General features: G+C 42.4%; 1 protein-coding gene across 2 annotated transcripts in view; it reads right to left on the minus strand.

Moving 5' to 3' along the window:
• The window catches only part of LOC109635298 (cadherin-4-like), a 212,267-nt gene that overhangs the window by 78,267 nt on the left and 107,477 nt on the right, over window positions 1–26,523 (minus strand). The window lies entirely within an intron of this gene.

Genomic DNA, 26,523 nt, shown 5'->3' on the forward strand with positions numbered 1-26,523 from the left:
CTCATTAGGCTGCTCATTAGGGAGCTGGATGTACATTCAAATATTCTCCACGGCTGACCATTTGAGTCAAGGCTAAGTCATCTCTCTTGCCTTCGCTTGCAAGGCAGAGGGCTCGAGGTCAGTGGGATCCGTCATTATTAGTTCCGTTACATTTTCCCTGACTGGTTCGGATCTAACGACCTGATCCTGGGGTCAGACAGCCTCCGGCCCTGTCTGCACGTGTAACCTTCCCTCTTCTAGGATCCAACTTTGCATTAATCTTGGTGCTGTAAATCACATCCTCTCATTTTGTTACATGACCCTTGCCTACAGGCTCCTGCCACTGAAACTGGAACTGGAACAGGCTCTTCTACCATTCAACCGCCAGCACTTGTTTTCTGTTTCTGACACACAAGAGTACACAGCTCTGCCACTCACTGAGAGGAACTACAGTGTTCCTGCATTAGTGTGAAAGACATATTAGAAGACTTGTGTCAATCAAAAGTGCTTGTGTGAGACAACGTTAATGTTAATGATGGATTTGGCCGCAAATGCTGAATACTGCAGTTATACCATCGGCTGTGGTCAAAATGACATGAGGAGGAGGAGGTAGCTGCTCCTGCTTCTGCTAGAACAAGCTTCCTGCTCTAGCTTTTGGCACCAGAGCTCTACGGACTGTGCATACAAGCTTCCATCCTCATCTGACCCTGAATTATCCATGTTCCTCTGAAGATTTTTGTAGACATACAGTAACACTCATTACACATCTTAGGTGTTGCTCCAGGCATAAATTCTTTCACTTCTTCACTCCCCCTCTGTGTCGTCTTTCTGCAGACTTTTAAAAGGGTTCTTCCATAACACAGAGCTGCAACCTTGTCCCTTTGAAACGTTTTTGTCTTTGTTGTTTTTGGGGCCACAACCACACATCTGAACGGTGTCAGTTCTCCTTGTTATAGGTGCCTGCGTCTCTGAACTATAGAAGAGGCATGAGCATCTTTCTTGCAAAGGATTTTCCATCATTTAGTGCATGGTGGTGGTATTCCTACAGAATACCTATCATCCTGGTATTTGTACTGGCTATTATATCTGATTCACATCACTGTCATACTCGTCAAGCCACTCTATGACCCACTGGTGCCCTATATGGAGGAGTTTGTTATGTCTCTCCACTCAGATATACCCAAATCTATTTCCGTCAATTTGTCACCTGTTTACAGAGAGACACCGAGACAAATCCTCAGCAAATCATTATCAACTGGACGACGCAAAAGCTTTAAATTATAGGGTGAATAGAGTGAACTCACATATATAATACATATAGATGTATTATTTATTCTTTCAACAACCAATCAGAGCGGACAAGGGGTATACTACTGAAACATATATGTGGAGAAATAAATCTCGGGAGGAAACCTGCTGAACTGTGATGCTGTTTAGAAAAGAAGTGATAGAATGAAAAACAGGAAGATGAAGACCTAGAGAATCATCAACCTGGTCCATGGGTCTGCGGACAAATTGGTCCAGAATGGGAGGCATTCGAGGGGAAAGGAAGAAAAAAAGCAGTGGAACAGGAGGTGAAGATGAAATTAAAAGCCAGGGTCAGAGATAAGGGAAGATTGTGGATGATTAATGCCCCAAACAGTGCAGACAATCCCCTGACACGCTAACACACATACAGTCAGGTCATTACTTTAATGTTGTTATATTCTTCTCTTTTCTTTGGTTCAAATTTCCTGTCTTTCAAAAAAGTTCAAGAAAATGCCCCATCATTAAAAAATAATTTTCTTTTTGAATTGTAGACACTACTTAGGAAAGAGTTGTGATTTCCAATAGTGGTTTAGGTCTAATAGCTATTGTCCAATAACATTGGAAAATCAAGTCCCCCAATTACACTCAATTGTTTTTTTCACACTTAAATGGTAATATTAAATGACGGCATAGAACTGTAGAATCCTAATATGTGTTCTCATTTGTTTTTGTGTATTTTACTTGTTTAATCTGCTTTTTTCCTTCGCAGTGGGTTTGAGCAGTGGCGCACACTTACTGAGACATAATGAGTATATCTTTGTGCCATAATTAGTGGGTGCAGCACCAACTGTCGATACACTTGAAAGTCTGAGCATCGGCATACACGCAAGTGAAAAGACGAGGACAGAAATACACAAGCAGTGAGTCACGAGCACACGCAAAGAAATGCTCCAGGAGCAGAAAGTATAAATGGCTTTCATATGATCATTGATCTGTCCATTCAGCAGCCTCACAGCCGGACAGAAGATGAAAACAGCACTTTTGTTTATGCTGCTGTAAATGGTGAGCTTGTGTGAAAAGGGGAAGAGAGAAGGCCACATCGATATCGGCCAAATGGCTATTTCTTGTTCCAGTCTAGGATACTTGTTTGTGAGGCAGGAGACAATAGGCCTTGACCACTAAAGTGCTGGAGGGAAATGAGGTGAGAAAGAAAATCAAATTGATATGTCTCACAATGGGATTACCCATCGGCTAAATTACCAAATGAAGATTTAGGGATTTGTTGTTAGATAAAATGCAGGTGTGCCGCTATTTGGCTGCAGCAATGTGTTTTTATGATATCCCGAGGGGATACTTTACTTAGTATCCAGGCAGTCACCTCTCGAAAACCTTCATTCACTCTGCCTCACCAGGAGAGGGAGGATTACATGATTAGTATTGTAACTGGGAAAGAAAAATTGGCACAGAGGTTTCAATTGATCCTCTGACTGGGCTGCAGGAAAAATGTGGTGATTAAGATTTAGATATTGGATTGAGATATTACAATCTGTGGCACAGCATCACATCAAGTTAAATCTGGGTGTTAACTAGTCTTTTAAAATTGGCGTGCAAACACTGCAGGCTGTCTTTTGGCTTCTGTGCAACATTATCTTTCATGCAATGTCTGGCAATTTTGACTGTGGAAACAATAAAAGCATTAATGAACAGTGATAAATTAGCAAACTAAAAAGATAATAGCAAGATTCAATCTTCCTGAAAATGGTTTCCAAGCCTAAAAGTGCTACTCAAAAAAACCCCAATGTAGATCCAGGGGTTTTCCTGTCCTGTTTCCAGATCCACTCCAAAATCATGTTTTTCGTGAAAATCTGCCCACCAACCAACAAACACATGGACGGGGTGGAGACTTGGCCTTATTGATGGAGGTGATACGCAGTGACAAAACATATGTGATGCAACAAACCCTGCAACACTAGCACACCTAGCGCCTCTCAGAAAGCCCTCATCACTCATTAATTCAGAAGATTCACCATAGGTGTGAGCAATGACGGCAACAGTTAAAATAGAATATGCAACGTCAATATCAGTGCTGCCATCTGCAAAAAATGAAATGCTACGGCTGAGCTAACAGACACAGTTTCCCAATTAAAGTTGCTTAGCAGCATCACAATTTAAAGTTTCCTACTGGTAAAACTTGAAGTTGGTCCCCGGGGAGATCTTCTCTTCCGAGTGAAATCACACCTATTCCAGCAAACACACGGGACAATAAGTAGCTACAAGTAGAAGGTACCACCTATTAGTCAGTTGCTACTGCCCTCAAGAAAAAGGTATCTGACTTTGCTATGGCTGAGTGTCTGGTCCCTCTCCATTCCCTCCTGGCCTGGGGGCACTTGGTAATTCAGAAAAGAGCTGTCACTGAAAACCCTGCCGGACACTGCTGCACACCGGGAATAGAATCAAACTCCAACCTCTGCCTCATACAAATAGCGACCGATGAATTAAGAATGAGCCCAGAGAAAAGCCCAAAAAGCCACCTCTTGTAAAACTAGACTGCTGGAAGGGGGCAAAGGTGAGTCAGGGTTGGGACGGACTTGGTTGCACTGTGGGACAAAAGGGACAAAGTGCAATATCCTGCGCTGTCTCTGAGGACGGCCTACAATTAATCTCCCATGACAATACAGGTAAATAGTTCTTTCTGCAATGTTTTATCCCCAATTCTGTCCCTTTATGTTTCTTTTAATGTGATCAATTGTGTTCTATCTGAAATGGACACGTGGAAGAAAGAAAGCGATGGAGAGAAAAGAAAAGACAAAAACATGTAACAGAGGGCTGCAGCGGATGCTGGAGATGGACGGGAGTCGATGTGTGGTCTGTCAGTGGGTTACTGTGGGAGCGTAATCAGAGGGAGGGAAAAGTGCATCATTATTCAGAGTGAGGAGCTGGTGGAGAGACGCTGAGAGGTAAACCAGATGATGGAGGAGCCTATGATTCCCCTACTCCCCTCTAGCGCTGCCCCCGAGTCCACCCCTGTTAAACCCTGAATCCGGAGCTGAGAAACGAGGAGTGCGCAGCAGCAGGCGCAGTGCTACCCATCACTGTCACAATGGGGAACATGGAGCCACATTTACTCTTAAATCAGAACATGGCAGGGGGCGGAGAGAGAGCCCGCTGGCTTGTGTGTATGTGTTTGTGTATCATACATGCAGATGCAGATATATGACTGCTATCTATCTATGTTAGTCTCCTGTAGTTTATCTTTTTCTATTAACTGACAAATCATCTAGTCCACAGAAATTTAAATTTGCGATTAACCAATTCTGTTGAAACAAAACCCTTTACTTTCAAATGAAAACAGTGACAAGCAGCATATTTTTATATTTGAAGGTGATTCTCTAACTAATTGTGTCAGCACTAAATCTGGCTTCCATTTTTATTTCAATGAAGAGTTGCAACAGCCTTTGTTGTGACCTTTCTAACCTTTATCAGCTTTATATCTTTGATCATATAAAGCAGCACTATATCCTGAAGAAGATAAAGACAGTATATGATTTTTATCTTGAAAGATACAAAGCAAGCAGATGGAGTAAGCAAAGTAAGCAGATGGGTGCTAAGTGAATCACTGTGTGTCTTTTCTCTATCTATGTGATGTGAATAGAGATTAATTGAGGAGACGCGCTCTCACTCATTCCTGAATTGTCCTTGCGCCGGATCTCAGGATCCAAAATAATTACAGGCAACACTAGAACAATTAAGTCTGCCTCCTGTCCAGATGCTATCGGAGCTACACACAGTAAACAAGAGCAGATAGGAGCAGGCCCCAGGAACTGAAATGAATCATAGTCTGATACAGATGCTCTTCTCTCTTTTCCCTACACAGGTAAACAAATAAATAAAGACACACCGCTCCTGCCTCATGTTTAGATCCAGTCAAAGAGCATAGTCCGTCCATTTTATATATTTTTCCTAAATATGGAAGATCTCCAAAGACAATAAACTTTGATGATGTGTGTATCCGAGGGTCGACTGTGTACGTGCATTACTGCATGTGTGCCTGTGTTTGTGTGTAGGCACAAAGAACATGGAAATAAGAGATTGCGGGCAACTGGGCCTGAATATTTATTTCAGGTTCTCATGAGTGTGTGTATGTGTGTCCTCCTGTCAGTGTGCGCCTGTGTATCTCCATGGAAGCTTTTCCAAGGGAACATAAGCTATAGCGAGTACAAAAAGAGTAGATAGAGATGACACATGGGCAGACAGACAGAGCTGAGATAGGCTCCGTCAGCCCAGAGGTGGTTATCTGCCGCTTCACAAGTCCCCTCAGCTCATCCCACAAGATTAGCTGTCTGGAATCCTCAGATCACTTCCGAGACAGACAAGCGTCACTCCAGATACTATTTGTGGCATGCGATTGATTCGCGAGGGCTCATCTATGCCCTGTTAAAGACGCACGTAAAAACAAGAACATCCACAATTGTTTTGCTGTGAAAGCTTCTATCGTTGGGTTAGAACACACACTGAGTCATTCCAATGTAAAGCGATAAAAGCGTTAAAATAATGCAGGCACATGTGGAAGGGAGGACAAAGCTGAGACGGAGATCAAATAGCTTGGAGCAGTAATGATGTAGTGAGATGAATAAGGCCAGGACTCATTTGCAGTATGTACTTTTCCCCCTAATGTATTCATATATATATACAGTTGATAGTAAAACTCTAGAGATCGGTAGTGACCACAGGAGTGATCACTATAAATCATTTAACATCTTTTTTCTGTGTGGTTCTTACATGGGACTCCTGCCAACTTCCACTTTGAGAGTATACAACAGAATTGCCTCTGTACGTGCAGGGTTGGAGCTTCACTCTGCTTCTATTCTCTCCTCACACAGTCAGTACTGGTTTGTTTGGTTTGTCTCTCAAATCACTTTTCATCATCTGATCCTGTGGCTCAGGAGATAGAGCTCATCATCAACAAACCAGAATTGGTGGTTTGATTCCCGGCTCCACCTGTCCGCATGAAGAAGTGTCCTCGGGCAAGATAGATTGCCCCCGCTGGCAGTTTATGAGAGAAATAGCTGAGTGTGAAATTATGTGTAAATGGCTGAATGTAGCTTGCACTGTAAATCACTTTGGTGGTCGATAAGATTAGAAAATACATAAATATATGAAAATAAATATAAATACAGTCCACGTACACATACAAGTACAATGCAAAACTCCAATTACATGCAAATTTCATCAAACTGAAATGTGAGCGCACGCAGGCGAATCGTTTAAAGGGGCTGCTCATATTTCCCTCCACAGACATCTGGCAAAGTGAGCACAGTTTGCGCCACATCATAATATTGTCCCTGACATCAGCAGCATTCAAACCAGCACTTCATGAATAGAGTAATGTTTCATCGCTGTTGTGAAGAGGCACTCTGTGTGCTACATAATGCCGCTGCCTACAGTGGAGCAGGGAACAGCATGCAGTTGTAGACCTGTGAACTCTTGTCATCCTTTATTGAAGATGACATGTACTTTTAGCACACATCGCTCCCAGGCTTTCTCCCCTGCGCTGTCAGTTTTAAACATACAACTGGGAGCGCTCACTAAAAAACAGAGAGCGCTGCAGACACACATAAAACACATAGGAGCTCATAGTCTTTGATTCGGCAACATAAAACACTCTTAGATACAGACACTTACTGTACACACACACACACACAGAGACACACACACACACACACACACAGAGACACACACACACACACACACACACACACACACAGAGACACACACAGACACACACACACACACACACACACACTGATTTAAGTGTCTCCTGGGTCGTCCTTTTCTGTAAAATAATCCTTGTTAGAGATGCAGAGGCGTTGTAATGACAGCCATAACCATTCTGAAGCAGTTAGTCTTGGTAGCACCTCAACCCCCCAGTCTGCTGGGAAGCATACTTCACACACTCTTTTATTACCTTCAAGACCATTAGTAACTCCATTTTATCGCTGTCATCGTCACCATTTACCTGACAAACGCAGCCTCAGCAGGATTTCCCCACCCTCACTTTCCCTCCGCCTCTCTCTCTCTGTCTCGCTCTCTCTCTCATAACGAGTCACTCGCAAATTAAAACTTTTCTTATTTGGTACAATTACTGGCTATGTCGAAAAAACAAAAATGTACTGTGTTGTGGATGAGGCCACTGATTATTAACTAATGAAGCTGGTTGTGTTCGTGCACACAAGCGAAAACATTTGGATATTTTAAAACTAGTGGGTATAATTTGAATCAAGATTCATCATCTGATACCAGTGATGATAATTCACAGGATTCTTAAATAGACAATGTGTCATAACTATTTTCATTCCTCATTTGCACATTTATTTATGGACTACAGCTTTATTACAGGAAGTTTGCTTTCCTTCAAACCATGGTCAAATTTATAATATTTAATTTAGTGCAGATTAATTTAAAAAAATCACCTTAAACTGTGTTGATATAAGATCAGTGTTTAGCAACGTATATATATATTTGTGGCTGACTGGACAGTATAACCATGCCTCCTCCATGTTAACTGATGGGACATGGGCCAAACTTAAAAGTTAAAATAGAAATAATTTTTCTCTGTCATTTAAGGCAGTTCTTACTACATTGTTGTACATCAAAGTATTGGTTCTTTTGGTGCATTTGCTTTTAATTACATACAATTACAATTAATTACATTTGATGCTATGAAAACAGGGTGAAACATCATGATTGACAGCTGAGACAAGCATGTGAATCAGCATCTCAATACCCCGGCTCCACCACCCGATCCTCAGCCAGATAGCAGAGCTTATTTTGGCTTCGTGTCTGGATGGTGGGAGGAAGTGGAGATGCGTCGTCTGTCATTCTACATGTTTCAGACGGCAAACTTTGGAAAAGCTAATGAACAAACACACAGTTCATGCGGCATAAACATAAGCTAGAGGAGAGTCTTGCAAAAATCCGAAAAAAATCAGATTGCTAGGAATCATCTCGAGGTGTTTCTTTGGCGGTTGCTCTTCCAGGAGGCTGGTGACAGAAGATAGTGGTGCAGTTTGAATCATGTAGTGCTGAGATCAATACTGACTGATCTTACAGTGCTGACAGGCCACTGCACATTCCTCTATGGACTCTCATGTCTGGCCCCCTGGCCTGATAAATGCTGACATTCAGAAACATGACACCACTGTGATGGACGTGTGTGTGTGTGTGTGTGTCTTTGAAGGATAGATGTGCACATTTCTCCAGGGCTGCTCAGATCTATCCAGGGAGTTCGGTGTTGGTGTACTGTAAGTGGTGGCAGTGGTTAAGGCCTCCCTGTATGTCTCGGATGACAGGGATATACTTTCCTTCCCTATAACTTCATCCCTTCATCGGAGCTGAGAGACAGCGAGCACAACATAATCCACACAACATCTCTGTTCCTGCAGCTCCTGGGTCAGTGGGATTTCCTGTGATGCAGGTGTGTGTGTGTGTGTGTGTGTGTGTGTGTGTGTGTGTGTACCAAAATGCAATTACAGAGGGATTAGAGAAGATAATGCTTGTGTATATTTTTCGTGTGCGCCCATGTTTTGCCTTTTATTTCTACATCCCTTTATCTATCAATCACTCCTTGACCTTTCTCTGTCTCTCATTCTCTGTCACTCTTTCTGTTCCTGTTCCGCCTCATTTCTCTTGTCATCCCTCCATCTTCTCGTGTTTACAGTTTCTGTTACGACTCTTCAACTGACACAAAACGATTAAAGTTCACATCACAACCATCAGACATTAATGCAGAGATAGTGTGTGGTGATGTTTATTTTTTGAATGAGCGATGCACTGAAATATCTACATTTATTTTCATTTATTTAATGTGGGTCATTCTGTTTCAAATCATCAGACTGTGAAGGCCGCACCATCAAAGATCTTAATAACATTAAAAAGCACCGTCAATCTCCCTCAATGCAGAAAGAGATATTGCTCAACCACAATGTTTTTCACTATCTGCAAACGTGAGTTATGAGCAAACTAAAGATTTAAAATTGAATATAATTAATCTGAGGGTGAAGGTCACTGTATGTTCCTGTGTAGCAAGAAATACCCTTGAATGAGCAGAGTTACCATGATACAGACACAAAGAGTTCAGTGACGTTCAGATTTCAAAAGAGATAACGGCTACATGCTGTATGTAATTTTTCATATGCAAAATTAATTTGCGGTTCTTTTCAATTCTAGCAGTGAAAGAGAAAACTGATTCAAGGTGAACCGACAGGGATTGGATGTATGCATCAAATCATGGCAATTACTGATAACTTTGTTTAATTGTATGAATCATATTCTGAAGCATACACAAGCCACAGCTTTTCCCAGTTCAGTCCAGAAAACAGAATATCTCAAGAGCAACCGCTGCTGCCTAAGCAGAAGATGTATCGTAAGAGAAGAAGTAGATTATTTGGGTCAAAGGTGAACGTTCTTCCTCCAGCCATCCTCGGCTCTTCCTCAGCAGGAGGATCACTTCTGTTATAAAGCCTTGGAGGTTCAGTAATAAACAGTTTTCTGACTAGTTAGACTTTGCATCATTACTGTATTTCAGAAGCAACCTTTTGATCCTTTCTGTATTAAGGGCGTATGATTTCTCAAAAAATCTGTGGTGGTTTGTGGTGTCAACTTGGTATGCAAACATCACAAATGAGTGGTCTCAATAAAACATGACTCACAGACTTTTATTATTTCTGAATTTGATCAATACTCAAAGAATCGGCTGTAGCTTTCTCATTGTTCGCCAAATAAGTTATATTTTCGGCCATGATTGTCTGTTTTTTTGATTGTCAGCAAAATAACACAAGTAAAACACAATGGATTTCCACAAAACTTGATGGAAGGGTGACGGTCAGGGAGTGGAGCCAGGATTTTTTTTTCTATTGCGATAGGGAATAATTAATGGGACTTGATGAAAACAATCAGGCACATTTAAGTAACTGGTATTAATCAGTGTGTAAAATGTAATCAGCTTGATTGAATTGGACATGTTGGACTTGGTGAAGGTTTGCCCTCTGAGTCCCTTTCTACTTTCTACTATTGCAAGCACCTCGTAATTTCTTCCCACCATTGCCTATTTAACTTTTTGCTCTAATTTCTTCAGTTTAGTGTCAGCGCCAAACCGTGCTGGGGCTTTTATTCCATAAAAAATGTTTTGGTGTTCTCCACATTCATTAGTTATATAGGTTTTCACCAATCATTGACAGGAAAAGGTGGAAGAGCTGAATAATTCATATGAAACCACTTACAGAAGGAATAACAAGTCTCCTCTGCTCAGAACTTTAGAAAGTTTAATCTAAAATAAAATAAGTCAGGTCATTTTTTTCAGATTACATTTTGAAATACATTCCATGGAAAGATCTTCATTCATTGAATTGAGTGAATGCATGAGCATGCAATATTGTAATTTCCGCAAAACGAATAAAGCCTAGGAGTTTTACAGGGGTAAAAACACTCATTTGCTGTAGCACTGTGGCTCAGAAAATAGTTCGGCAAGGGGAGAAATGAGTACAGAACCTAAGAACATGAGCAATGTTGATATAAACTGTCAAGTCTGGAGAAAGTGCGAAAAAAAGAAGCCAACACAACTCTCTTCTCATCCTACTGCTGCTATGGCTTTGAAGAGAGTGCTTTGTTCAGCTGTGTTATTACATTATCAGCCGACAGACAATTTGTTTGACGGTGCTTCTGGAGAGAATTGTGAGAATTGTGATGGGCGGTACACATTGCTCCCCTCCTCCTTTCTGTGGTTTCAATTAACAGTTTACTGCTCTCCAAAGCAGTAAGACATTTTTTTTAAATATCTGTCTCTCTCGTAAGTCAAGGACAGGCTATTACGGATCTGCAGAGGCGTCAGGTACATTAATTGCTTGGAAGAGAAAAAAAAAAAAGTAAAGTAAAAGTAAAAATGTTTTAATAAAATAGGACGTAAATACTCACACATCTTATCAGGGTTAAAGACTTTGTTTCTCACTGTGTTGGAGTAGGTGGTGACTCACTGTATTTTGAAGACAATATTCATCTCACTTATATCATATTTTGTCACTTAGGTGACAATTTGAAGACAAACACTGTGTCACTGAGAGCAGGACGCTGTCTGGAGAGTTGCATAAACATGTTTCTTCAGGTCTAACTATGCAAGTGGGTTTGTGAAGAAGCACAACATGCTTAGTGAAACGTTGTGCGACCTTGTGACTCCTCATTAAGGCTGAGAGAATGTCAGACACTGCAGTTGACCTATTCCCTCTCATACTGTCAGTGTAGCATAAGACATCCAGTATAGATATTTCCAATGGCAGGTATGTCAGAGAAAGTCATGTCCAAGGCTACTTCCATCTCTCCTCCAGTGCTTTCCTCTCAAATAGAGTCATAATATGTCATTCTGAGGTTAAGACTTCTCAGAGTTGTAGCAATACAAGTGTTTTCTATTTATTACCTACACTGCGGTGACAGCTTAGTAATGAAAAGAAACAAATTTTACACTTTCATAATAACCCCCGTAAATTCAATGAAGCTGCACCTAATCGTACAGACTCAGATATCAGTTCACAAATTTTTTTTCCAGTAAAATATATGAATTATTCCTGAGGAAAATGGTGAAATTTCCCAAAAAATGCTTGATCTCAAACAACCTAAAAAAAAACAACATCTGCTGCTTTGTCTGGATCCCTGCAAAAAAATGTAATGTGTTTGTTCTTGGCCGAGGTCTCATCCTTCCACCAAAATTGGCTAAAATCTGTTATGTATTTTTTGCATAATCCTGCTGACACCCAAACTAGAATGTCACTCAGGAGAAGACATAAACAGTCCCATTACGAAAACACATTTTAATTCACTAGATCCAGATTTTTATTTGGATCGACACCAAATTGCACACACTCATGAATGTCAGCACATTAATCTGACCCCTGTTTCAGATTCACACCACAATCAGATGGGTTCTTCCCTGACCCACAAACAAAAGGACAGGGGTGAAACCTCCTCGGTGAAGGTAAGAAAAAAAATTTAAGACGTGTTGTTTTTTACGCCGCCCGGCAGAGCTCTGTGCAGCGCTCAGCTCCTCCTCGCCCTGCTGTCTCTCTCTGTCTCACTCACTCGCTCTCAAACACGACAGATCCATCTGTCAAAGTCGGACTGGCTGTCGGGAGCACAGGGAGAAATCCCGCCTCATCCTTCCCCAGCCAGCTACCACCACAGATAATATCTAATTCTGTGGGAAACACTGAATACTTCATTATGATTCCTCTCCTGGATAAAACCACTGTGTTAACACTTCATCGCTCTCACCAATCCCTTTTAGGTGTGCTAGTGAGGAAACAGACACGCACAGGGGAACACAAGCATATACATACAGTGGCTGTATGCTCTGAAGGACAGAGTTATACAGGCTTTGCATGAGAAATACAGATAATGCAGTCAGATGGCAAGGAAAAGCGATGTCAAACAGACAGGCCTTCAAATGAGGCACTGAGCCTCCCCTCTTCCTCTCAGTGAACTGACAGCCTCTGGCCAGAGATTCAAGCAGCGTCAGGATGTCAAACTCCACTGTGTTTTGACACCTATTGCTGTCCTCAGCAGAAAGAAGGAGGCAAAACAGCAGCGAGGCCTTTTGTAAACACAAAATTCACAGTCCATTTGTGTTTTAGTTCCTGTTGAATGCACAAACAGACCTCGCAGAGAAACAGACAAAAATACACACACACACCTACAAAGAAAGGGAATATATGTATGTTTTTCAGATGTTCACTGCAAACTGTCAACACAAACAATTTCATATGACGGCATTCAGTTTTCTGTAAAAGTTGAACACATTCATGTTAGATTTGGCTCAGCTATAAATAATAATTAAAACATTGCAGTTAAAGACATGACCAGCATTTGATGAATACTGTGTGAACTAGTGATGCACCAGAAACTAACGCTGGCGAGTGCTGCTCTTTGATGGAAGAGATTGTTTTTAAATGGCAGGTCAGACTCTGGGCCAAGACGGTGTCAGCTTCCAAATACTACTTCAATAATAATACCTGGAATTTTGTCTGATGGCAAAATTACAACGTTTCACCTCCATGTGAAGGTGTTGGGATTAAATGTTTGTGCTATCACACCTGCTATCAGGTCCCTGTTCTGGGTCCTCCCCGCTGCCTCTCTCCTCTTGTTCGTCCATCTTCTGTTTGTGTATGTGAGTGTAGACTGGCTGGACTCTGCTGATCAGCGTCCCTCCAAGGACCAGCAGCACAACTCTTCACTAATTCACTACATCGCATTACACCGAAGCTGCAAGTGCAACTTAAGCAGAAGATCGAGCAACAAAACTCCACCAGATCATCTTACAACCATAGTGGCTACATGCAACGGCCACTTCTCAGCCTCATTAATTTGAATTTCTTTGTCTGGCTGCTTCTATTTCAATATACATGCTGTGCTCAGCCTGCCCCCGGGACATCCTCACATCACCCACAGTCCCCCACCACCACCACCTCCTGCAACACACACCTCTTTGCATCACCCTCAAACCCACCACTGACATCCCCTACCCTCCATCCTGGACTGCACATCACAGCCAGCCAGGTGAGGAGAGAGCTGGAGAGGCTCAAACACAGGAAAGCTGCTGGACCGGACCGCATCAGCCCTCGTGTGCTGAAGGCATGTTCCAGCCAGCTCTGTGGAGTCCTCCAGCACCTCTTCAACCTGAGCCTACACCTTCAGAGAGTGCCAGTGCTCTGGAAAACATCCTGCCTGGTCCCAGTGCCCAAAAAAGGACGCCCTGCTGCACTGGAGGACTACAGGCCGGTGGCACTGACCTCTCACATCATGAAGGTCATGGAGAGACTGGTATTGGCACACCTCAGACCACTGGTGTGCCCATCACAAGACCCCCTGCAGTTTGCATATCAGCCCCATGTTGGGGTTGATGATGCAATCATCTACCTGCTGCAGAAGGCCTACTCCTCTCTGGACAGACCCAACACCTCAGTCCGGATCATGTTTTTTGATTTCTCCAGCGCCTTCAACACCATCCAGCCCAGACTGCTGAAGGCCAAACTGGAGGGCACGCGGGTGAGTGCTCCCCTCATCACTTGGGTCGATGACTATCTGACGGGCAGACCACAGTTTGTGAGATTACAGAACTGTGTGTCTGATCGTCTGATCAGTAACATCGGGGCCCCCCAGGGAACTGTACTGTCCCCCTTCCTCTTCACCACATACACTGCTGATTTTAAGCACTGCACTGAGTCGTGTCATCTGCAGAAGTTCTCTGATGACACGGCCATTGTGGGGTGTGTTGAGGGCGGGGGGGAGGCTGAGTACAGGGACCTGGTCGACCGCTTTGTGAAGTGGTGTGGGGAGAACCGCCTGCAGCTCAACGTGGAGAAGACGAAGGAGATGGTGGTGGATTTCAGGAGGAACAAGCCCGTGCCCTCTCCTGTCTGCATCGGTGGGACGGATGTGGAGGTGGTACCTGCATACAAGTACCTGGGTATCACACTGGATAATAAACTGGACTGGTCCACTCACACAGAGGCCGTCTACAAGAAGGGCCTGAGCCGGCTTTACTTCCTGAGGAGGCTCGGGTCCTTCAATGTCTGCAACAAGATGCTGCAGATGTTCTATCAGTCTGTTGTGGCGAGCACCATTTTCTTTGCTGTGGTGTCCTGGGGTGCGGGCATCAAGGCAAAGGACGCCAACAGACTGAACAAAATCATCAGGAAAGCCGAGTCTGTGGTTGGCTCTAAGCTTGTCACCCTGGAGGAGGTGGTGGAGAACAGGATGCTGGCAAAACTGCTGGCAATCATGGACAATCCCTCTCACCCCCTCCACAAAACACTGGACAAGCTAAAGAGCAGCTTCAGCCACAGGCTCATCCAACCCCGCTGCTCTAAGGAGCGATACAGGAAATCGTTCCTCCCAACCGCAATAAGACTCTATAACTCATCTACCTCTGTCAGAGCCACCATCACAGAACTGCACTAATATACCTGTCACCTTTGCACCATGTACCCTGCACTACACTACGTGTGTTAATTTAAACCACTTTAATATTACAGACCTTTTTATACAATAATATTGTCTTTTGCACATCCAGTCCACGTATTCTTACACTGCCAGTATATTGTATAGTCAAGTACTTATAATTATACCCTACTATATATTATATATCATATCATATTATATCATACTCTGCATACTCTGCATATTCTCTGTATATTCTTCGGATTTACAAGTCTATATACACATATTTATACATGTGTACATGCTATTATTATATTATTATTATCACTACTACTACTACTATTATTATTATTATATATACTATTGCTGCCATTATTACTATATACTGCTATTATATTGGTATAATTACTGTCTATATAAATATATATTATGTTATATTGTATACTATATATATATATATAAATATATACTGTACTAATATTCTTATATACTGTCTAACAATAACATTACCATCATATCATTATTACTATTATCATCATATTGCCACTGCACTACTTGTCTGCCTATTCATCTTGTGTTTCTGTTTCTGTTCTTTTTACCTAAATGTTTTGTTTTGTTTTGTTTTGTTCTATTGCATTGTGTTTTGTTGTGTTCCGATACACAAGCTGCTATGACACCTTAATTTCCCTCCGGGGATGAATAAAGTACTCTATCTATCTATCTATCTATCTATCTTCACTCAGTTCCTATACCTTTTTATTTTGGATCCTCATTCATTAATCATTAATCTTGAATGTGCTGCCTAAGCGTCTAGCTACATTTCGGATTTCACATTATCATTACCACCTTCATTATCGGAGACTTTAAAACAGCTGCTTGTGGTCACTGATACCTGATAGATGATAGAAGGTGTTTAGTTTCAAAAAGTCATAGAGGTTCTGATCTACTGCGCGGGCCACATGGCTTTCATAGTGCTATCATACAAGCTAGTAGCCGGATTTACTTTTAGCCTCAGCATTCCCTCAAGTTCGGCTTGTATCATTGATTTCAAGGCCAAAACACTTGATGACGCGAAGGCGCACAACTGAAGTTATGTCTCTAGCATCCACTGGATATTCACTATCTTGTCCTCCCTCTATCACATGAACACTTAGTTTTTACTACTTAGGTTTTCAGATTGATTTAACGCCACAGACCTGAGTGTGAAAGCCTGAAAGAGATTTCTAAAACAGATAAATAAACAGGGAAGTTATAAGACTCAAAGAGTAGAAGTGGTCGGAGAAGTAGCAGGGGGCAGGGAAACAGCGATAAAGAAGACAGACTGAGAGCAAATCTACTACTGATCGTGATTTGGTGCTTGCTGGAGAGGAAGGGGAACAGAGGGGTCCGTTCATGTGGCTCTTGTCCCAATAGGAGAGATAAGAGAGTAGTGGAGCTCAACTAACCCAGTAATTACACTGCACTAAGTCCTTGGAGAGGTTTTTTTCCTTGGTGCTGAGAACTCCATAAAACACACTCCAACAGACACGGTAAGGGTTAAAGGTGTTTGATTCTATACTAATCCTGAAAATGCTGCATCACATCTGCCATCTGTCAGGATGTACAGTAATTTGTGTGTCCAGGAGGATGGTATGTACGTTTCTGCCATATGGCACAGCCTAATTTTGGCCCCAGCGGTCCATTTGAATATTTGTCTTCAGTAGCTTGCTGGGATGGTCTCCACACAACCATCCTCCCCCTCGACTGACATGGGAGTACTGGTAGGAGGCAATTTTCTGATGTTATTTGGGGGATTTTATTATCTCGGTGGGGCAGCATACCCCCAACCATCGCTGACGTATCTCTAGTACTTCACAATCTGCCAATGCAAAGTACACCTGAGACATGGTCGAATCTGTGTAATGAAGTATGCAGCACACTGGCAACGGCATCAATCAGACGACAACAGGAGGACACACAACACAGAAGAGATGTGGACAAGCGGCATGGACAGAAAGCTGAGACTCAACCAAGGGGCAGCTATAAAATATTACACAGCCATATGAATGTGATAGAGAGAAAATTAAAGAAAAATTAAATGAATGTGAATGGGTGAGGAAGAATAACGAGGCCAATCATTTGAGGCCGGATATACCCTTTATGGACAGTGTCTGGTTGGTTCTCCTCTCTGACAGCTTATTAAAGTTTCATGCAGAAATGAGTCAATATTAGATATGACATTTCAGACCAGTCTGGGGCGGATATGGGAATAGGGTAAAGCTCTCGTTGCCATGGTGGCCAAATGACCAGGCTTGGCCAGAGGGGAGCCAGACAGGAAGGAAGACCACAAGGTGCTTCCATGTCAGCAAAATAATCTTGCCTCATTTTCCACTATAATAAGATTAAAAGACCATAATCCAAAAGTGAATAAAATTAAGCTTCTAGAAATGTGAAAATTTTTAAAAACAGTGGCTATCTATTTTTATTTTGGGCCATTTCTAGGTTTTTTTCACAGAAGGCATGTTACTCACATCTACACACAAAAAAACACATGTTCTCTCTGTTTGAAATACGAAGCTTTCTATTGTGAATCCTGGACAACTCTAATTCTTTATATTATTAACATCTGACTACGATATCTGTACCTCATTACTTTCCTTTTGTCTTTTTCTCAGGTTTTATAAGGACGACATCTCAATCATAGGCAGTAGAAAGAGTGAAAGGTGTTTTCAAAACTTGTAATAAAAGATCAATGGCTATTTCCTCTCCTTTGAGAAGAGTGAAATAAAGTAAAGCTTACATTTAAAGACATTTAAAGACAAAGCAACAATGAAGAAATATCACAATGTCTAACTTTTGTGAGGGACAAATGTCATCCTGTGCTCTTTCATCCATGTCTCCCGCTCTTCCTGTCGCACCTTAGAGAGGTTATTTGACAGGTCTAAAGCAGGCCAGGCTAGAATCAGGCAGCTAACAATCACAGCATCTAACCTTTCATTTCCTGGCTTCAAGTACAAAATCAAAGACATCGAACAAATGATCCGGGATGGGGGATGGAGACAAAGACAGAGATAAGGGAAGTTAAAAAGGGGGAAGAGAGAATAGTTCAAGAGAGAGGTGGGGGACATGATTGACAGTAAAAGACAAAGGTGACGGACTGAGCGAGGGTGCTCTTTATTTCAATGAGTGTTAAAGGAGTTATTGTGGAAAAGCACAGGAGCAGCAGGAGGTCAGAAGAATTGGCAGACCAATTAGCTGCAGTGGTTCAAAGTTTAAAATCCTCTTTCTATTCATACGCTCTCCTGTCATTCACTCATGAAAGAGCACGCACACACACACACACACACACACATATACCTTTATAAAAGCATCACACACCAGTGCACATGATGCTTGTATGATGCTTGATTAGACTCTCAGCTCATGTATAGAAGTGACTTTCAGTAAGATAGAGTTGATAAGAGATGCTGTAAAAAGAGGATGGACTTTACAAGCCATTGCTTTCATGCAGCTTTAGGACTGAACACAAATTAAACAAGCCACATGCAAATGAAATCTAATTGTGACTGAAGGTGTGAGCTGTTATGGGTATATAGAGTATGTGTGCACTGAGCAAGTACTTATTCCTCTCTTTGCACACTATCCACTCAGCGTGCTTTGATCTGCCAATATCAATCTACACGAGTGCCCACGAGGGCAGGACCATAGACTAACTCAGACATGCACACTTTTTTTCCCTCTCTCCTTTTTCAATCAGTATAAATTCAAGGAAGTTTCCTAAAATAGCTAATGATAATAAGGTGAGTCAGTACTCTACGGTATTAGCTTGTGCCCTGGTTTTAAGTTGAATAGGAGGAGAGTGTGTAGGTTGTAATTTCACACTTTAACTGGAATTCCGTTGTTTACTCTCGCTGAGTGAGAGAGAAATGCTTCAGGGGTTTCTTGCCAAAAGAAAAAAAATAACAAAAAGTCAAATTAGAATCAAATTAAATTGTGATAATCAAAGACTGATGCAGTGCTCGTTGTGAACCTGCTCATTTGAGATGGGCCTCTTGCTTTGCCTGTGGTGAAGCTGGTTGCAGCTTTCTTTCTGACACTGTCAAAGTGACCTGCAGTAATTGGGCCAGGGCAAGTAAAGCAGGTGCAGGACTGAGTGCACAGAGCCCAGAAGCTGCACCACCGCTGCTGCGCAAAGAACTGTTCACCCGTTGGTCCAAAGTTCATTCGAAGCCCGATTCAGAACTGGAGAATCCGCTGTCGTAAATTAATCCTTTGTTGTGAATTTGCTTTTGATGTGATCGACATCGTCAAACACGTCAAAATATAGACAGACAGAGATTAGAATTAGGAGATGGATACTGTTTGTGCGTTCGAGTGTGTGTGCTTGTTTTGGTTGCATGTAACTACACTGTGTAAAGGTTCCGCTGTGGATACGCAAGAGGATCTGATATGTTGGGCCTTGGCATCTCTCCTCTTTAATGAGTATCTCTAGAGATGGCAGGTGCGTGTTCAGCCATTCTTTTACAAGCTCAGCAACAAACAGGTCGGTCCTCTTTCTCCCACTGCAATTACCACTGTCATTAGCAGAATCACATTATCAACAACACCAAACAAGTCATATTGCTATTGAACACACATGCAAAAACACTTCTAAAGCCCTGGCATCAGCATACACACTCTATGACAGCAATTCTAACATGAACATCTGTACGAAATACATCTATAAATAAGATAAGGTAAAATAGATTTTACATGACTTGTTCTTGTATTTGGAATGGCCTTCCCAATGGGATCGGTCAGTATACTTTTTTAAAACCCTTTTTTTCATCTTTACTTAATAGTCCTTGAAGTGTCTTTTCGTGTTTTACTCTAATGGTACCTTGCCCAAGTTGCCATCTCATTTTTATTTTATTTTTTTTCCTGTTAGTAAAATCTCTTCTATTTTTGTGTAGGTCTGTGAAAGTCACTTAATATGCATTGAAAGCTGTTGTGATAATAATAATGATGCTGATGAGGATTCCTGGTAGTTGTTGTATTAGTGCTAATAGGAGTGGTGTGACGTTTCCCCTTCCAAACACTGAAGACAGTAACAAAGCAGGGATTTGAAGATGTGCGTCCTGTAGTCAGCGCGACTGGGGTCCTCCACAAAGCCCCCTCCCCACACCAACAGGTGAGCACTATTATTATGTTTACTCTTTAAAGCCAGAGTGATAGCTGGGGAAATCATCTACTCTTCTCTTTCATTGCTAATTTCTCTCTCCCTGTGTTCTCTCCCTCCGTGGCTCCACTTTGTCCCTCAGACTATAGATAACAAATGCCTCCTCTGAGGTGCAGGGAAGCGTTTCAAAACCAAATAATGAACACATTTGGAATTTAAAACTCCAAAGGGGCACAAATCATTGGTGGCACGCAGAGAACTTTCATCAGTTATTTTAAGTTTCAAGGTTGGGGCGAGTTTGTGGCCCTCCAGGAAAACCACAGGGCGGGATAATTACTTGCTGTGCTGTGCGTGTGTGTGTGTGTGTGTATGTGTGTGTGTGTGTGTGTGTGTGTGTGTGTGTGTGTGTGTGTGTGTGTGGCTGGCAGGCAGGTCTGTCTGGTAAGATAAATAGTAATCACCCAGGGGCAGCACATGAGAGATGGGGAAAAAGTCATCTGTCGTTATTGGTGGATTGATCTCTGATTGGGTTTGGGTCTCGTTATGTTGACGTCCACTCCGGCAGCAAAATTGGATGTGAAAACAAAGGTCCAGTGATTCACTTAAGCCTAACTGAGTGAAGAAATATAAAAGCTATGAGAATAAAGATGGTGAAGCAAAGGTTTGTTGTGCCATAGATGTTGTGTATACTGGCTTTTCTAACCTCCTCACACAGCTGGAGGCGCAAAAAGCAATGGAACCATTAGCTTCACTGGGTGGTCACTTTGGGATGGAAGATCACAAACTTGAGACAAACACACACAGCCAATACCCATGTCTCCGCTGGGTGATTCAGCTGAGCAGGAGTGGAAGGGAGGAGAAGGTTACTGGCAGTTCAACCCTTTGAATTGCAGGAGAGGCTGGAGTTGAAGTCTGCTCTGTGTTTTCTCCCGTCATAGCTCGCCTGGGGCAGCGGGGAGCTTTATTTACTGGAGCTGACACGGCAGGGGCAGCAAAGAGCCCTAATTGCTTTACGGCCTCCTTGAGCTGCGTGATGTGTTTTGCTCCGAACATGGATATCTCTCACAGGGAAATTAAGGGACAGTGGCGTGAACGTTGCCCATGTCCACTTTTAAAAGACAAGCCTGATGCATGCATGCACAGAGCAAGGCACTGACACACTCGCAGAGACAGACTCCACTCTAAGAGGTGTGACCACAGAGGTCTCTAATAGCCCGACTCGATCAGAGTACCAGAGGGAGCTCAAGCGCACACTACGCAACACTAACGCTCAAACAGCAAGCACGACACTGCCTCTGGTTCACCATTTCTTTCAACGCTTCACGGTATGATGAGGGGCCCATGACTGAAATCTCATCCTTGTTGCACATAATGATGCTCAGTGAAATCAGAGACCACAGCACATTATGCCAATGCACTCGTGCTGCTCAGATACTGCATAAACCCTGGTTTAATCAAGTCTAATTGTTGAGATTATGAAGACTTGCGTATGTTAATGCCTCAACAAACACCAGAACTGGAACAAGTATCGTCCCTTAGGAGGGTTTACACATTTTCCTCTGCTATTAGTTCATGTTAAGCTGTGAGTCAGCTGAAGACAAATACGATAATGACGAGGGGATCCAGCGTTATTTATGACTGCCAACATCAAACACTGTGTTCTGGGTGAAAGTTTGGACTCCACGTTTTTTATGAGCATGTTATAAAGGATTAATAATGCAGATATGTGTGTGTGATGAGCACAAAAACGTCTCATGAGCTATCTGATTCACTTCGGAATCAAATAATATATTCAGCTCTGTCTAATCTGCTCTGTGGAGAGACTGGCGTGTTGACAATTATCCATTCAATTTCTATTTGCACTATAGCTAAAACTTTACGCTGAAGACACTCTGATTCAAACAGAAAATAACAGCATCTAACAGGAAAATGAATAATGAAAGCTTCCCTCAAGCCTGGAACTCCATTTCCCCAATAGGATCTCTATTAATGTTGATTGACCCTGGCTCACACACTGCCACTCTGACACAGCTCACCGCTCACCCTGTGCCTGCCTGGGTGCCAGTGCAGGTTAGCTGGTATGTGAATAATTCCCAGTGGACATTAACAGTAAGAAGTAGGGCAGAGGACTCGGTGGTGAGCTCCTCTTCCCACCCTCGCTCTCAATCCCCTCATCAGCAAGCTGTTAATATTTAATTATACAAGCTTCATTTCACACACTCCAGCTGAAACCATGAGGTGGAGATGGAGGTATACGGGGACCACTATGAGGGGAAGTAATGAAATGGAATACCGAGGGTTGGTCGTGGAGACGAGAGAAAAAGAGGGGAGGAAGTAGAGCGTGGAGGAGGGAGATGCAAGTGCCACTGTGCCTGCAAGTTTAACCAGGCAAGTCAGTTAAATACATTATACAGTAAGAGTAGTGTTAGACCCATTAAAGGTGAATGACTGTGAATGGGGACGCAAATACAGATTAAACATAGTGTGTATATAAAGATGGAAAACATGACTGCTCCCTGAAAGTGAAGCCAAAGTGCCTCAATTGGCTGCAAAACAGGTCATTTATCCTACTCTCTCCATGTTAGTGGTTGGGACATGAACTGAATTGGTTTCTGTAATTTTAGGTCAGTCTTATCCCACTGATGTACGTCCAACTGCTCATTTTACCAATAAGTTTGGTTTTAATCATTGGATCATAATTATTAGTAATGTGATGCTACAAAAGCTGAGCTGAAACTTCATCGTTGACATCTGAGACTGACTCGATATTGGTTGAAAGTGCACGCTACTGCAGCTCCGTCAGTCGAACGCTACTGCACAGACACAGGGTCCAAACTAACGATCGCAGTGTTTGTATACAGGATATTTTAGCTTCATTTGTAGATGACGTGAACATGATTAAATTCTGGTATAAATGTTAGACTTTGACTTTTCTTTTTCATAAAAGACATATATGGTCCATACAGGCACCGTTATATCTGCAGGTGGACGGCAGCACAACGATCCATCTTCCCTCGTCATGCTAATGCAACACATCCCACTGTGTTGTTGACAAACGGCCTCACTGATATTTGCTCTGCTGTGTATCTTCCTCCTTGAACCTCCCCTTCTCCAGTGAAGGTAGTGCTTCTCTTTGCCACAGAATATATTTCAAAAACTTTCTGTGCAGTTCAAAGTATAAACAACTCAGTGTCAGAGCAGAAAGTTTCTAATCTTAGAGAGCCATAATTAATTCTAATAACAGGGGATGACTGGATGTGCTTCTTCCTAAAATGTTTATCTGTTCATTTCTTCCATTTTTTAGCAGATAAGTGCGACGGCCTTTCACAGATTATCTGACAGAGGAAAGACTTTAATGATACAAACAGACAAATTAGGCTGCCGTGTATGTAAAGATTCCTCTCTCTCTCTCCCTCTCTCTTTCTCTCTGTCGGCCTCCACTCTGTTTACATTTTACACATGACCAATTTAGAAAAGAAATCTCCTGCCAAGTTACTCAAGCTAATGATGAGTAGGTTCAAAGCGCTTCAAAAACTTTTTTAGCAAGGCGTAGGTCACATGTTTTAAGAAAATTATTCAAGGAACTTGTATGCAAAGTATTTTAATGTTGAAAATGTGTCCTAATATTAGACCTATGGGCTATTTCCTTTTTAACAAATCCTGTAGGAGTGAGATCTTGCAGATGAAGTGGTCGAGCATTAATAATTTATGTCTTGGGCTTTTTATAGAGTACAGCCGTTGAGATTCATAATTCTATTCACATTAGGCCACAGAAATAAGCTAAAGTTTTAATAAATAGGTATTAAAACTTTAACTGATATTAATAGCACCAATTAAAGGGCATACTGTGGAGCTATGCATCATTTCTGTACTGGTAGAGTGGAAAACCCACTACGCAGAACCACCCTCGGCTCTCCGTGTCTTTCACTCACTTTAATCTTTCTCTCCATCTCACTCTTTCTAATTCTCTCGCGCTCAGTCTTTGCACTCCATCACTGTCTGCTTTCCAAAATAAGAGATAATAAAGAGTAATAAAGATAAAGAGTTGACACTCTGTGGTAGAGGCTGTGTAGAAACATTAACATCTGTGCAAACCTTTTATGGCCATCATAAATTTAAAAAAAATGTTCAGTGTGCTATAAATGCGAGAGACGCAGCATTTTACTCCACCTCATCATTCCACAATCAATTCACTGAACATTACCACGACAAGACGAGAGCGTCTGACCATCCGTGGTCGTGATTGATGAGCAATTTTCCTTGTCTCCCACATCATCGTTTCCTCCAGTGTGCCAGGTCAAATGGTGTGTGTTAGTCCGCCAGTGCTCATTCATTTCAGTTTATGAAGTGGAACCTGCGCTGGATGGTCATGCCATTAAAAGACATTAGCATGCACGTCTTTGCTGCAGATAACAAGCGCATGCATGTTGGGCTGTTTTAACCAAAGCTTTATTTCACAGGTGACTGAAAGAGCCAGCATGGATGTCAGTGCTGTTTGTCTCAATGCACGACTGAGCAGGCCTTTCAATCGCTGGGGATTTTCTCTCTCTCTCTCTGTGTGTCTAGCTCTCTCTACCACACTGCACTGCTGGACCCAGAGAGGAATGGTGGTATAAGGAGAAAGGTAGTGAGTCTCCTTTGTTCTGCAGCTCTGAACTCAGGACTATAATTTTTTACTGGAGCCAAGAGAAGCGATTGACTTAAATAACAGCTTCAGTGTTCTAATTTGTGTTGGGATTTATCCTGCTGCTCGGCTACTGTAATGCTAGAGTGTCATGTGAGCTGATCAGTGAGAGCAGTCAAAGAGAAATGAGATAGCAGAGTGGGGAAATGAAGACAGAGAGACAGAGAAAGGCTCAAAGAGAGAGCGAGGTTCTACTTCTTTGCTCCAATGATTCCCGATGAAATTGATTCTCATACCTCCTGAGATCTCCTGCTGTCCCCTCTCTCCCCTCCGTCCTGCCTCCATTACATACCTGTCCAGAGAATGAATGATCTACACATTACCCATGAGTACCGCTGACCGGTGCACGCATCAGCGACTCCCAGCGCTCTGGGACCTCACAGACACGCTGAAAAGGCAGAGTGAGAGACCGAGCCGGGAAATGGTTGATAAAGAAAAATAGAAACGATCAAAGCTGGTGATGGAGATGAGCATGGGGAAGAGAAAGTCAAAGCGAGTGAGGGAGAAACCACCAATGTGACGTGGGGGAAAAAGTGTGGAGATGTGATTAGGTCAGCAGACGGCGATGTGCAGTCGAACGGGACAATGGAGGCAATGAGTTAGTGTATTATAACGTAGGCAGGGGAGCGGAGGATGAAGTTAAAAAAAGATTAGGGATTCCCTGTTAAAGAAATGAAGAACAGATGGAGAATGAGGCTCAGGGAGCCTGTGCAGGGTGTTATAGGCTTTGCCACCAAATAGCTCAGAGGGAGGCAATCAGCGCTGCGCCTGTGGTTTCAACCCTGTAGTTCACCGCTGCTCTCCCGGGGGATAGGTGTCACTCGTGTGGAGAAAGAGAGCAGCCACTTTAATGAATGGAGCTCTTTATCTGAGCCTGAACAGCAAGTTATTACCTCCTGAGTAGGCACTACGGAACGAGCTCCATTTCCATGGCAGTGATCCCGAGGGCAGGGGAGGGGGTAAGGAGGGGTGGAGAGGGAAAGAGGAAGATCACATTTGGTGCCTTATTTTGTAACAGGGTACGACATCTCCGGCCTCCGTGCTATAATAAAGTCCCGAAGCATGGTCGAGCATCACTGACGAGAGGAGCATTAGTGTAGAAGGCTGCAGGAAAACCAAACAATAATAACACCCGCTGGGAAGGCCTCAAACTGAGTCCGATCTCTCCAGCTCCTGTCTGCATTTCAACTAGTGAAATGGGAATTTAAAAAAAGTATTCATAGCATTGAATGATGACTTTTCTTAAATGATTTAGTTTTCTTCTCTCTCAAAAATGGGGGTTTGTCCATAGAACGATTTAAGTTTAGTTTCACTTTAATTATTAAGACTCTGAATTATTTATTGATCTAACTGTAACTCATGATTTACGCTTAAACAAATATTTTCAGCTTTGGTAGAACTGAAAATATATTTTTTTACACACTAGTCTGTACAACACACATTATCATGTGGGAGCTAATGTCCTAAAGGCCAAAGAGTGGGATTCTATAGTGCC

The sequence above is a fragment of the Paralichthys olivaceus genome, chromosome 6 (assembly GCF_024713975.1).
Source record: "Paralichthys olivaceus isolate ysfri-2021 chromosome 6, ASM2471397v2, whole genome shotgun sequence".
Lineage (NCBI taxonomy): Eukaryota > Metazoa > Chordata > Actinopteri > Pleuronectiformes > Paralichthyidae > Paralichthys > Paralichthys olivaceus.